At 41.8% G+C, this 14,671-nt stretch overlaps 1 pseudogene; it reads right to left on the reverse strand.

The window, feature by feature from the left end:
• LOC109223092 lies at positions 478-3,744 on the reverse strand (annotated as a pseudogene).

Consider the following 14,671-nt stretch of genomic DNA (forward strand, 5'->3'; position numbering starts at 1 on the left):
AATTTAAATTATTATTTTATCTTAAATTATACTACTATTACGAATTTAAACCCTTGTAATTGAATTTTGGGTTACTTCTCTATTTATAAAGAAATGAATATACAATTAGGGGAGTATTAATAATTTTAATATCAGTAATATTTAAAAGTGGGTATTATTAATTATTAGTTATGGCAAAACAAAATAAAAAGAGAAAAAAAATTAAAATAAAAGTGAAAGCAACTAATCAGAAAGAAAGTCACGTGACTTAAAGGTTGGAAGGGATCAAATAAAGGCTTAATGCCTTAGAGAGAGCAGAACCCAAACGCACAGAATCACGAACAAAGGCAGNACCCCAGTTTCCAGTATCGGGGAAATGAAAATTTATTGAATTGTGACCGAACCCATAAGGCTGCCTACGATCCCCTCTTAAACGGGAATCAGGCCAGGCGTAGTTCAAATTACATCATAAAGGAATCATAATGGTTACACATAGTATCGCTTCACTGCATCTGAATTGATCGGCTTTGGCCAGACTTCTCCATCCATTTCTGCGAGTATGAGGGCTCCCCCGGTTAGAACTCGGTGAACCATGTACGGACCTTGCCAGTTGGGAGAAAACTTTCCTTTAGCCTCGTCTTGGTGCGGAAAAATCTTCTTCAGTACTAACTGCCCTGGCGCGAATCGTCTTGGCTTGACTCTCTTGTTGAAGGCTCTGGTCATTCTGTTCTGCTAAAGCTGACCATGGCAAACTGCATTTAGTCGTTTCCCGTCTATAAGGGCTAGTTGCTCGTAGAGACTCTTTACCCATTCTGCATCTTCAAGCTCTGCTTCCCGCATAATTCTCAGGGAGGGAATCTCTACTTCGGGTGGGATGACTGCCTCGGTACCGTAAACCAGCATATAAGGAGTTGCCCCAGTTGATGTGCGGACTGTGGTACGGTATCCCAATAGAGCAAATGATAGCTTCTCATGCCACTGCTTGTGTTTTTCTATCATTTTCCTCAGTATCTTCTTAATATTCTTATTGGCTGCTTCTACAGCTCCATTCATCTGGGGTCTGTAGGCTGTAGAATTCTTGTGCTTAATCTTAAATGTCTCACACATTGCTTTCATTAGATCATTGTTGAGGTTGGAACCATTGTCAGTGATGATCGACTCTGGGACGCCGAACCGGCAAATGATATGGTCGCGAACAAAGTCCGCCACAACCTTCTTGGTTACCGCCTTATATGATGCTGCTTCAACCCATTTGGCGAAGTAATCAATTGCCACTAGAATGAACCTGTGCCCGTTTGATGCGGCAGGCTCGATGGGTCCGATGACATCCATTCCCCAAGCGGCGAACGGCCATGGTGAGCTTGTTGCATTGAGATCGTTAGGGGGTACCTTTATCATGTCTGCATGGATCTGGCAACGATGGCATTTCTGAACATACTAGATGCAGTCTGTCTCCATAGTCATCCAGAAATAACCAGCTCGGAGTATTTTCTTGGCTAAGACGAAACCATTCATGTGCGGACCACAGGTCCCTGCATGAACCTCCTCCAACAACCTGGATGCTTCCTTTGCCTCGACACACCTTAGTAATCCCAAATCGGGAGTCCTCCTGTACAGGATTCCTCCGCTGTGAAAGAAGTGATTGGATAACCTCCGCAGTGTGCGCTTTTGCGTAGTGTTTGCAAGTTCTGGATACTCTCCTGTTGACAGATATTTCTTAATGTCATGGAACCATGGTTTTCCGTCTGCTTCTTCCTCGACATGAGCACAGTAAGCAGGTTGATCCTGGATTTTTATCGGGATAGGATCAATGAAGTTCTTATCTGGATGTTGAATCATGGATGACAGAGTGGCCAATGCATCAGCGAACTCATTCTGAACTCTAGGGACATGCCGGAATTCTGTCTTTGTAAACCTCTTCCTCAACTCCTGTACATGATGCAAGTATGGGAGTATTTTGGAATTCTTGGTTGCCCATTCTTCTCGAACCTGATGTATGAGCAAGTCTGAATCCCCGATCACTAGTAACTCCTGAACGTTCATATCAATGGCCAGCTTGAGCCCTAAGATGCAGGCTTCATACTCGGCCATGTTGTTGGTGCACGGGAACCTGAGTTTGGCGGACACCGGATAATGTTGGCCTGTTTCTGATACTAGGACTGCTCCTATGCCAACGCCTTTAAAGTTTGCTGCTCCGTCGAAAAACATTCTCCAGCCATCATAGGATTCTGCAATGTCTTCTCCTATGAAAGAAACCTCCTCATCGGGAAAATACGTCTTTAGAGGCTCGTATTCTCCGCCCACGGGGTTTTCGGCAAGATGATCGGCTAGTGCTTGTCCTTTGATCGCTTTCTGAGTCACGTAGACAATATCAAACTCACTCAACAGAATTTGCCATTTGGCCAGCTTGCCCATGGGCATGGGCTTCTGGAAGATGTACTTCAGCGGATCCATCCTTGATATGAGATAAGTGGTATAGGCACAGAAATAATGCCTCAACTTCTGAGCTACCCAAGTCAGAGCACAACAGGTGCGTTCTAGCAGGGAATACCGGGCCTCGTACGGGGTGAACTTCTTGCTGAGATAGTAGATGGCTTGCTCCTTTCTCCCCGTTTCATCATGTTGTCCCAAAACACAACCAAATGCTCCATCCAGTACTGCAAGGTAGAGCAATAGCGGTCTACCTGGTTCGGGCGGAACCAGAACTGGCGGCGTTGATAGGTATTCCTTGATTCTGTCGAAGGCTTTCTGACAATCATCAGTCCATTTGGTGGCGGCGTCCTTTTTCAACATCTTAAAGATTGGTTCACAAATGACAGTGGACTGAGCTATGAACCGGCTGATGTAATTGAGTCTCCCTAAGAAACTCATAACCTCTTTCTTGTTCTTTGGAGGTGGTAATTCTTGAATGGCCTTGACCTTTGACGGATCGAGTTCTATTCCCCGCCGACTTACGATGAACCCAAGCAATTTTCCGACTGGAACCCCGAAAGCGCACTTGGCGGGATTCAGTTTCAGGTTATACCTTCTCAATCTGTTGAAGAACTTTCTTAAATCTTCCATGTGGTCAGTGGCTTTCTTGGATTTGATGATGACATCATCTACATACACCTCGATCTCTTTGTGTATCATGTCATGGAAAATAGTAGTCATGGCCCTCATGTAGGTGGCCCCAGCATTCTTTAATCCAAACGGCATCATCTTGTAACAATACATTCCCCACGGCGTAATGAAAGCCGTTTTCTCCGCGTCTTCTTCGTCCATCCATATCTGATGATACCCAGCAAAACAATCAACAAATGACTGCAACTCGTGCTTGGCGCAGTTGTCAATCAGGATGTGTATGTTCGGCAAGGGGAAGTCGTCTTTCGGACTGGCCCGGTTGAGGTCCCGGTAGTTGACACAGACTCTGACCTTCCCGTCCTTCTTCGGCACTGGCACAATGTTGGCTAACCATGTTGGATACTCCACTACCCTGAGAACCTTGGCTTTGACTTGCTTGGTAACTTCTTCTTTGATTTTCAAACTCATGTCTGGTTTAAACTTTCTGAGTTTCTGTTTTACCGGTGGACACGTCGGATCCGTTGGCAGTTTGTGAGCTACGATAGATGTACTGAGACCGGTCATATCATCATATGACCAGGCAAATATGTCCTCATATTCTTTTAAGAACTCTGTGTACTCTTCCTTTTCTGACGGTGACAGGTGAACACTGATGCGCGTTTCCTTGACATTCTCTGTGTTCCCCAAGTTGATAACCTCAGTTTCGTCCAAGTTAGACTTAGGTCTGTTCTCAAAATCCTCAATCTCTTTAACGACCTCTTCTGGTATCTCATCCTCTTCTGAGTCTATGTCCGTTTGTTGCGTTATCTCGTCGCATGTCACATTCATCGGTTCATCAAGATAAGTAATAGTAATGTTGTGTAAAGTAAAGTAAATGGCAGAGAAAAAGAAATAATAAGAGCGAGATTTATATAAAAACTGAAATGCTTCAATAAATGCCAAAAATTGTTTTGAACATCGGAGCTCTTTTCAAAAATTTAAAGATAATACTGAAGGGAAATCAACTAATGAAAAAGTAAAAGATAATGCATAATGCTTTGTTCAGCCTTGCTACCCCGAATTTCTCCGGGCCTTGGTGGTTCTGATGGACCAATTGTTGAGGCGCTCTCCTCGGTTCACTGCCTGTATGGAAGGGCCTTCCTCCCCTTCCTCCTCGAGAATGATGTGACAGTCCATATTGTCATCTTCCAAGAACAGGTTCTTCATTGCTGCTAATGCTTAATCTTCCTCTAACCCATATATGATGTCGGCCGGCTGGAACGTCTGTTTCAGGCGGGGTATTGGGTGCTCCGGCGGATAGTAAGGGCCGCGCCATGGTGGCGACCAGTTCCTGAATTCCTGCCAAGTATATCCATACCCTAACCCGAAAGTGGTGCCATGCTTCTTCAGTTTGATAGGCTTGGTGATTCCCTGGAGATTCTTGCCGAGCCCTTTGCCAGGTTCATACCCGCTCCAATTCAGTGTACTTCTTATCTTGTTATCCCACCATTTGTCTTTATCCACGGCGTTGACTCGCTCAATATGCTGTTATGTTTCTCCTCCTAGCTTCCTTCTCCCTTCGATCGCTGGGATAGTTTGGCGACTGTATATGGGGTTACTCCCGTCACCATGAATAATCACCTCTTGGTGATTCCACTCGAACTTCACTGCCTGGTGCAGGGTTGATGCTACAGCTCCGGAGGCATAGATCCATGGTCGTCCCAGCAGTAAGTTGTAGGATGCTGAGATGTCTATTACTTGAAAATCAACATCGAACCAAGTTGGCCCCATTTGTAGACATAAACTGATCTCCCCAATAGTGGACCTTTGGGAACCATCGAAAGCTTTGACGTTGATAGCCCCATCCTTGATTTCATGTAGACTCTTCCCCCATGTTCTGAGGGTCACCAATGGACAAGTGTTGAGGCTGGATCCTCCGTCAATCAAAGTCCTGGTAATGAAATAGTCTTCACATTGCACAGTGATGTGCAATGCTTTGTTGTGTCCTAAACCTTCAGGGGGCAACTCATCCTCGTGGAAAGTGATCTTATGACTCTCCAATATCCGCCCGACCATATTTGCCATCTCCCCTCCAGTTATATTGCTGGGTACGTATGCCTCGCTCAGTATCTTCATTAGGGCGTTCTTGTGTGCCTCGGAGCTCTGCAGCAGAGCTAGAATGGAGATCTGCGCCGGTGTTTTATTTAATTGATCAACAACTGAGTATTCTTTCGCCTGTATCTTCCGCCAGAGATCATCAGGTCCAGTTTCAATAGGCCGTCCAGAGGCCTGCTTACTTGATTCAACTAAGTGCTCCGGAGTATAAATTCTGCCAGTCCTGGTCATACCCTGTGCTGCGATTGCTTCTCCAGACTTAGTTTTTCCCTTCCTTCTTGCCTCGGCGGTGTAATCCCAAGGAATGGCCTGTGTCTGGAATGGCGTTACTGCTGACATCGCTACAGGAATGGGCACTCTCGTTTTGGGTGGCAACACAGCAACTTCAAATGGTACCTTTGGAGACCCAAACTCCACCTCAATCGGCTCTGTGGTCCTTTTGGATGACGACATTTAAAACTCGAGAGGCACAGACATGTTTACTTCAGCATCCCCAGAGGGCTGGATCTGGACTACAATTGGATTCAATGTGACGGTTGGTTTCTTGGGCTCGTCACCTTCGGCAATTAATCCAATCGACCCCTTGGGGTCCCAATCATCTTCTACCTCGATCATGTGCACACCACCACCCTTATGATCAGGCAAAGGATTGTTTCGAACATTAGGAGCAGGTTCTTTGGCCACGATGATTTTGTTGTCAATTAGGGCTTGGATTTTGTCTTTCCGAGATCGGCACTCATCAATGGCATGCCCTTTCATGCCGGAATGGTACGCACAGGTTTTATTTGGATTGACCCACTGGGAAGGATTTTCTGGAGTTATGGCAGGGATTGGGGTGACGTAATCGGCTGCTTTGAGTCTTTCATATAATTGGTCGATTGGCTCGGCAATGGCGGTGTATTGCTTGGGAGGTCTACGGTCGAAGTTAGGGCGTGGCCTGGGGAAGTTTTGGCGGGTAGGAGGTGATTGGTACTGAGCATTATAGGCTGGGTAGACGGGTGCAGGTTGGGAATATTTTGGTGAGGTAGGAGATGAGTGGTAAGCAGGTGATGGAAATTGGTAAGAGGGAGGAGGTGCTTGGTAATTGGGAATAGGCTGGTATGTGAGAGGGGGTACTGGGTAGGCTTGGTATTTTACTGGAGACTTGGTTCTTTGTGCGACCATCACGGCACTCACGTCCTTTTTCTTGGATGTGCCACCAGATTGTAGGGCTTTGTTGGTGGCCTGCAGTGCCTCGAAATTAGTGACCATACCGCTCTTAATGCCTTCCTCAATCTTTTCTCCTAGCTTGATGATATCGGAGAATTTCTGGCCCTCTATCAACATTAACCTCTCGTAATACTGCGGATCCTGAGCTCGGACAAAAAATCGGTTCATTTGTTCTTCCTCTAAGGCTGGCCTGACCTTAGCAGCCTCGGATCTCCATCGAGTAGCATACTCGCGGAATGTCTCGGTGGGTTTCTTTTTAGATTCTGGATGTAGAAGATATCTGATGCATTTTCTGTATTGAACCTGAACCTGTCCATGAAATCGGACGCCATTCCAACCCATCTCGTCCACTTCTTGGGATCTTGGCTAATGTACCAAGATAGCGCATCGCCTTTCAAACTTCTCATGAAGAGTTTCATGCGGATCTTCTCATCTCTTCCTACGCCGACCAGTTTATCACAATATGTCCTCAGATGGACTTTAGGATCCCTGAACCATCAAACATTTCGAACTTGGGAGGTTTGTACCCCTCGGGAGTTCAACGCCTGGCTGAATGCAAAGATCCTCATAATTTAGCCAATGCCTTTGCTTCCTTCAACGCCCTGGACTCGGCTAGTCAATTTCTTGAGCTCGGCTGCCAGGTTCTTGATGAGAGAGTCTTTGTCATCAGATTCTGGTGTGTTTGTAATGGGTTGAGTGTATTGTGGCATGGTTTCCACATAGATGGGAATGTGGTGGGGATGATCACTTGATGGTTCAAGGATGAGGAGTGGAGCGTTGTTGTGACATGTGTTGCAATTTTGATGAGTAGCGGGTTATTTCTGCGGCTTCGGGATGTCCTGTGGAGGTATGGGGTGTTGAGCTTTGGGAAAGTTGATGTCTGGGGTCGTGAGGGAGAATGACAGACTTGCCAAGTTCCGAACTTGGTCTAGTTCTTCTTGAAATTTCAGTAACTTTTGTTCGAGCTGAGCGGCACTTTCTTTGGATACCTGAATACCCTGAGGAACCTCTACCCTTTCAGCTGAGTCGTCCTTTCTGATGTTGTTCACGTTCTCCATTTTTGCTTTGTTCTTGCTTTTGATAGGACTTGGAAGAGGAGGTGGTGGAGGGCCCTTAGATCTTGTGGAGTAGGATGACGATGCCAGAATGCACGAACTAACCCTTTGGGGAGGGGAATAAAAAATAAAAGTAAAAACAAAAAAAAGTAGCAAGTGAGTACGGATTCTGAGAAAAATATTGCAATATTAAACACATAGTACAAGAATATAAATCGTGTCCTAGATTGGGTGCCTCGTTGTGCCCGAGGTAGGCCTAGCGACAAGTTGATTTGGAGAACTTATAATGCTAAATGCCTCATTTTATTGATAAAAATAAGACGAATCCCAAAACGACACTAAAATTGCATAAAGTAAAAATGTCACTAATGGCCATTGGCCTTATTACATTTTAAAGCAAAAGAAAAGACTCCTAACTATTTGGTCCCAGAAGGACCTTCCCCGGGTTGAATGCTCTCGTTGATCAAATCCTCCAGCTCGCGTAGGTTCACCAATAAAAATGCCTTTTCCAGGCGTTCTCCTTCGTTTCCCTCAGCGTTTTGGCAATCAGTGACTCTTTTCCTCACTTTTCCCTCCAACTCCAGCAGACTGTATTCCAGATATTCCAGCTTCTCACTAGCCTTGGAGACCCTCTCTTTCCATTCATTGATTTGGTCACTTGATGGGAGATTCCTCTACCAGGTCAGCAAGAGTGAGGGTATACTGACCATACCGAAGTCGGGGACCTTGTTCTTCATTTTCTGCAAAACAAAAGGGTTAAGACCATACCCCCACCGGACTCGACTATTTAAACCAATAATTAGCATAAACAACATTTAGTTCTCCAAATAAATGCACAGAATATGGTGGTGTCCGTTTGGGTTCCAGGGGAACCCAGTGGACTTTGGATAAGGCTATCTTAAAGAGTCATTATGTGGATAGCATAACTGAACCGACTAGGTTTGACAGTGATGCATGAACAGTTAAACAGAATAAGGTTTCTATGGGGTGCTAGACCGGTACCCTTGAGCAGACAACTCAAGAGGGAAAGGCACGGAACCGTCGACTGCTCCGCTGATCGACTAGTTTTACCGCAAATATGCCTTTGCCAAAATTTAGGGGTAATAATATTGGAAGAGCGCAACCACTCATCAAGCGTTGCTATGGTATTAGTTTGGCACGAGTGGAATATGATGTTGAAAAATGCAATTACAAGAATGAAACAAATTGCCACGTATTTTCACGTTCATAATGATTACAGTAATTGCTCAAAATTACAACGGTATTGAAGGAAAACAATAAATGAAAGCGTTAAAGAAAAAAAAGAAACAAAAAGACAAGTCAGTTTCGAATAAAGGCATTAAACAAAGCGATAAAGAAAACAGTAAAGTCACATATAACATGCAGTGGTAGAAGCCTAAAGAAATCCCCAGCAGAGTCGCCATGCTGTCGACGCCCCCTTTTTCTCTAAAGCGAGATCGGGTTTACGACATTCGGGAAGACAACTCTATTCCCGTTTGAGAATTGGGTTTTTGAATTTGAAGAGTCGCCACCTAATGATTACGTGCATTAGGACACTAAGGGTTTTGAATTTGAAAACCAGAGTTCGGGTAAGGGCTAGAAATTATCTCGAGGGGAAGGTGTTAGGCACCCCTCAAGATCCACTAGTGTGGTTCCCGGCCATGCTATGTTGTGACTTTAGAAATAATCAATCAAGGCTCAAATAAGGACTTGCAATTAAATTGAAACTTGTGAAAATAAGTAGAAAGAGAGCAGAGATTTGAAAGGTCTAAACAATTCTAAAGAGAGCAAACAAAGACAAATAAAGAAAAAGGGGTCCTAGGTTTATGATTAATATGGATCACTTCAATGCAATACCCAGCAATCACTCCTCAAAGAGGGGTCGCACGTGATATTAGCGCATCGGTCATCATCTCCATATTCTACCCTTCCCACCCCGTAAAGGTTATTTAAACGTGTAGATTGGTCACGAATTCTTATTGCGTGCTATTACCCGTCCCGTCCTATAAGTCCTAGAGGGTATTTAGGACCACTATTCCTACAAGGTGAGGACTAGGCTGAACCCTTAGGTTTCAAAATGCTAGGCGACATACATAACAAGTAGGACTGCACATAAAGGAACCATACAAAGGCAAATAAGAGGCTCACAGATCCCTCACAAGTAAACATGTAATTAGCACGTCTCAAACACATTTAAGGTCTCAAAGGTAGAGATTTAAAGAAAAGGAATGAGTGGCAGCAGTCGGGGTAAGTAAAAAAGCTAAGGGAACTGTTAAAGCCTGGTTTGAAAAGGTAAAGACTTGAAAATACAGTAGTTTAAATCAAAGCAACACGATTCTGGGCAGAAAAGGTAGCCCAGCAGTTTGAAAACTTAATAGAGCAAGAATCAGAAAACCAGTGAGAGTAGATACGTGATTTCAAAAGACTTGTTTCCAGATAGAGATGGATTTTCAGTAAAAGAGTGACCTCCAGAGAGTCACAACAGGAATGAGAGCGGCAGAATTTAAATTAAACAAAAAGCTGATTAGTCTTAAACTGATAAGAACATGGTTAATCGATTCTTATTAGGGCTTAAAGCTTGCCTAGGCAACGTATTCATTGCCTAATTACCTTAAAGGTGAACATGCATATTAATCCCAGTTTTAAAGGACGCGATTAATCAAACCTGCATTATTAGCTTAAACATACTGGTGAGGCGTTTCGCAAATTGCAACTCAGACAAAAATATAAATTCTAAGTAACATGATATCTAATGCACGTAAAGGTCCTAAAACATGGTATCTAAATGCTAGTGAAAATGCAGCAGTAGTTTTAACAGTTATTTGTGAATCATTAGCTAGTTGTGAATATGAAGTGAGTATGACAACAGACTGAAAGTAAAGAGTCTAAAACAGGATCACTACCACATGAGATGCATGTCCTATACATGATGTCTATTGCACAAATAGGTAAGTAAATCCCTACGAGCATGTTTTCTACCCATAACTTTAAACTAAGCATGCATAACCCCAACCCATTTTCACTATATCCCCAATCAGTTGTTTACAAGTTATTACAAACCATGATAGCTGAATTACATAATGAAAAATAAAATAAGAAGCTACTCTATAGGGAGCCTTCAACCAGGTCCAATCCTCACTTCTTTCGAGTTTCACAGCCATGGTATGGGTGCGGCAAAGCTCCCTAGGGCCCCGTTGGGTCCCTGGCCAATACCAGCACCCAAACATTTACCAAAAATATTGAATAAGTGCAGTGTGGAANCCATTAATATTCTCTTGCTTTTGTATTTTAGTATGAGTAGCTAACTTTAACTACTAAGGTTGTGGACCCTAAATGGGTGTTATGTTAATGGGTGTTTAACATTGAATATATATATAATGGTTGGTTGATATCTATTTATTTCTCATTCTTCATTTATTGTTGGTGGTTGCAAACATTAACAAATGCCATTAAATTCTTGCTTTGCTTGGGAAAGTGGGTTAGAATTTGGAAGAAGTAAATAGCAAAGACTCAAGGCTTTAAACCTTGTTTAATGAAATCGCTTAGGAATAAGTGGGTTTTATTTGGCATAAATTGATTGTTCTTAATTGCAACTCTTTTACATTTGGAAAAATTATAAAGAGGAAATACTACCCAACTATCGGAAAATATTGGGTAGTCATTTAGACATCATTTGCATATCAAAAAGACCTTCCATTAGAGATATATCATATTAACACCGATAGCATTGCACTTCATTAAAGGGGACACAACCTTGGTTACTTTAATCCAATTAGTCACACTCTTAATATTCCAACTAGTTGTTATTTTGAAACAAACTCAATCCATACTCTTGTTACTATTAATTCACACTCTTGTTACCGTTTACTGAATAGAATTACGACTTTAGTCGAGCAACACACTAATGGAGTAACCTTTTCACACCTATTCCCTGTGGGATTCGACCCCAACCTTGTTGGGTTACTATATTTGACATCGACCGCCTTACACTATTTCTTAAAGTGTAATTTGAGCGTATCAGGGGGACAGATAAATCACATGGTAGAAGTAGACTTATACACAATTAGTCCTTAGACTAGAGTATCAACATAGTTATCACATAGTGTTCATGCCAAAAGTCCAATAGCATTAAGTGTCAAACAGAGTCACACATTAGATCATATAACAATTAGGTGGAAGGGTACAAGTTTGTAGTAGTAGATGTTAGGCAGAGGATGAAAACACATAAGAAAACATTGGTCATGCTGAGATAAGAGGAAAAATAAGCACATAGACAAAACAAGTATTCTAGCTTCATAGGAATCAAACAAAGTCATAGTGGATCACACAAGGGAAAGCAAGAGACATATTAGACTAAAGGGAAAGGGAAATCACAGAGACATGCTGGTTACATGGTAAAAATAGAACCATAAGTGAAAACACAAAAGGAATAACAAGAATCTTAACATGAACTGAAACATGTTGTTTTGGGATACTGTAAACTTAAACTAGAAACATACCAGTCAAGAGTGAGAATAGAACAGCAAGGTGCAGAGAGGTAGAGCAACAGGGCAATAGTATGCAGATGCAAGAGAGCAACAGTAATTACTCAGTCTTGGCTTTCAGCCGACTGAGTGATCAGTAACTAATACGAGAAGCAAAGAGAATATGCATGAGAGTAAGAGAGAACTCAGAATGATATCAGTATGCTCTGTATGTATGTGTTTATGCATGGCTTAGTGATATTTCGTGTGTTATGCAAAAGAGAATAGAGTATTTATAATGCAGAAAACGAGTAAGAAAATAGGTAAGGAGTACTAGTTTTTACATAATTATGGAAACAATAATCAATCAGCATCAATTAAAGACACAGACTCCTCTAATTAGGGAATCAAGTTCAAACGGTACAATCATAGCTAAATAAGGAAAAGGAATCAACTCATAGACTGATTTTAACCTAATTGGAGCAGTAACTTCATGTGGCATATAATAAAGGCCAAATAAAGAATGTTTTAAACAAGGAAGATATATATTGCACATAAATAAGGTAGAATTCAATCTAGTTCTGAAAAATCAATCAGAGTACCACGGATGAGACTGAAAATCTCGAGAAATCAGTGCTAACTAGGGAAAGCATCTCACAAATAAGGAAGCAATACATAATTATAGGAGAAACACACAAAAGCATATATTCAATGAAAATGTCACAGTTTTGCGGAAAGATGCATAGAATCGATGAAGCCTTTAAATAAACAAGTAGTCAAACCTAATAATCATCAAATAGCACTTAAGTTAGAGAAGCCCTAAATAGGGGGTCATAGAACAGTAGAGGATTAAGACTCCTAACAACGAGAATCACAGAGAATACATGAACAGCTGCACAAGAAACAAACACACATAGTCAAAACGGGCTAGAAAGAATTAGGTCTTTCCAGTCTAGTAACTCAGATAGCATTGCAACATAAGAGGATCGTTCAAAATACAGTAGAAATCACTAGACTAGAAGTAAAACCCTTTTTTGAAAAGGGGTTAAGAAACCCTAATTTTGAAACTGAACGATCGTTTGAAGATGAGGCTTTTTTTCAGAGAAAAGAAATGTAGAAAAACTTCGTAATACTGTAGATCTAGAGTAGATCTAAAATAAATTGAAGAACATAGGGTTAGGGTTTCGTGGAACCCAAAGAAGAGGAAGAACCTCAGAGATGGCATCGGCTTAAGCCGGAACAGGTTGTAGACCATTACTCATGTGGCCGGGGAGGCCGAAAAGTGGCATGGGACAATGGGAGGCAAGAGAACCATTCTGAGCTCGCCTGAGGACCCCAGGGTATCACTGGACCGGTGAGAGGTAAGTAGATGACCAAGAGATGATGAAGAACCAAGGTTTCCGTTGAGAAACCAGCCGGCGAAGATAGACAGAACTCATCGGAGGGGAAGAAGTCAAGGAGACTTCTAGAGAGTCACAGAGAGAGATCGAGAGATAGAGAGAGAGTGAGTCGTGAAAGAATGAGTCGGGGAAAGGGGGGTAGGTGAGGGTTTAATTAAGGTAACTTAATCTGGACCGTTAATCTCATTTGATCAACGACTCAGATTAAAATTGGAGTGGACCGGGTCACCCAGGGATTGGGCTGGGTTGGTTCAGATAGGGTATTGGGCCGCTAAAATTGGGTTTAAATTGGGGCTGTAATGTGGCTATAATTGAAATGTAAATGGGCTATATGTTAAATAGCCAATTTTCCCCTTTTTATAAAAATAGTTAAAATAATTTTCAAAACCAATTAAAAGCACTAAATTGATTAATAATATATAAATGTTAATTAAAAAATATTGGGAGCAATTTTGTAATTGTAAAATACTATTGATCGGAAAATAGGCTATAATCGCAATTATAGCAATTTAGCTTTAAAAAATACCAAATATATTTTATAAAAAATATGCAAAAATCACCTTAGTTATATCTTGGTGTAAATATGAGAATAAAAATAAGTTATTCACCAGAAATGATAGTCTGGAAATAATTATTGAATTTTGTACTATTAAAATAGGCAACAAAGTGATTTTAAAAAATCTGTAAAATAAGGAAAAATACCAAAACTCTTGGGTATGCTTATATATGCATGTACATACTATTTTGAGAATATTTTGAGTGTATATAAAAATACATAGGGAAAAATTGGGTATCAACACCAGTGAGGTTCATTAATGACGGGTTCTAAGCCATTTTTATCACTTATACGCTTTTCCATTGGCGATTTTGGGAGCTTTGGATAGAAGACTTCCACTTAGCATTGTGAGGTAAGTTTATTCCACCCATCCTCAGTTTAATACTTGAATATTAGGTAGATTAAACACTAGAAATTAGGTAAAATCAAGGGGGTTAGAGCAAGACCTAGGGTTTTAATAAAAGTTAGATTTAACCACGAAATTAGCCATGGAATAAATTAGAAATTATATATTGTTGATCCTTTGGATGTAGAAAACAACTTCCTTCGAAAAATCTCGGAATCCGGGCACGTGGGCCCGGGGTCGGATTTTAGGAAACTTGTGTTTAGCGTTGGGAAATTTCTTAAATAGCTAGAATTCGGCCTTGTGAGTCTATATTAACTAGTTCTTACTTCGTTTAACTAGTTTGGGATCGTTCGGCTCCGAATTTAGGGCCTGAACTCGTTCTTTGAATTGGAAGTGCACTTTGGAGCGAGGTGAGTCTCATTTCTAACCTTGTAAGAGGGAATTGTCCCCATAGGTATAATAATTGACCAATTTGTTATTAAATGTGGGGGCTACGTACGCACCAG

Source organism: Nicotiana attenuata, chromosome 2 (genome assembly GCF_001879085.1).
Source record: "Nicotiana attenuata strain UT chromosome 2, NIATTr2, whole genome shotgun sequence".
NCBI lineage: Eukaryota > Viridiplantae > Streptophyta > Magnoliopsida > Solanales > Solanaceae > Nicotiana > Nicotiana attenuata.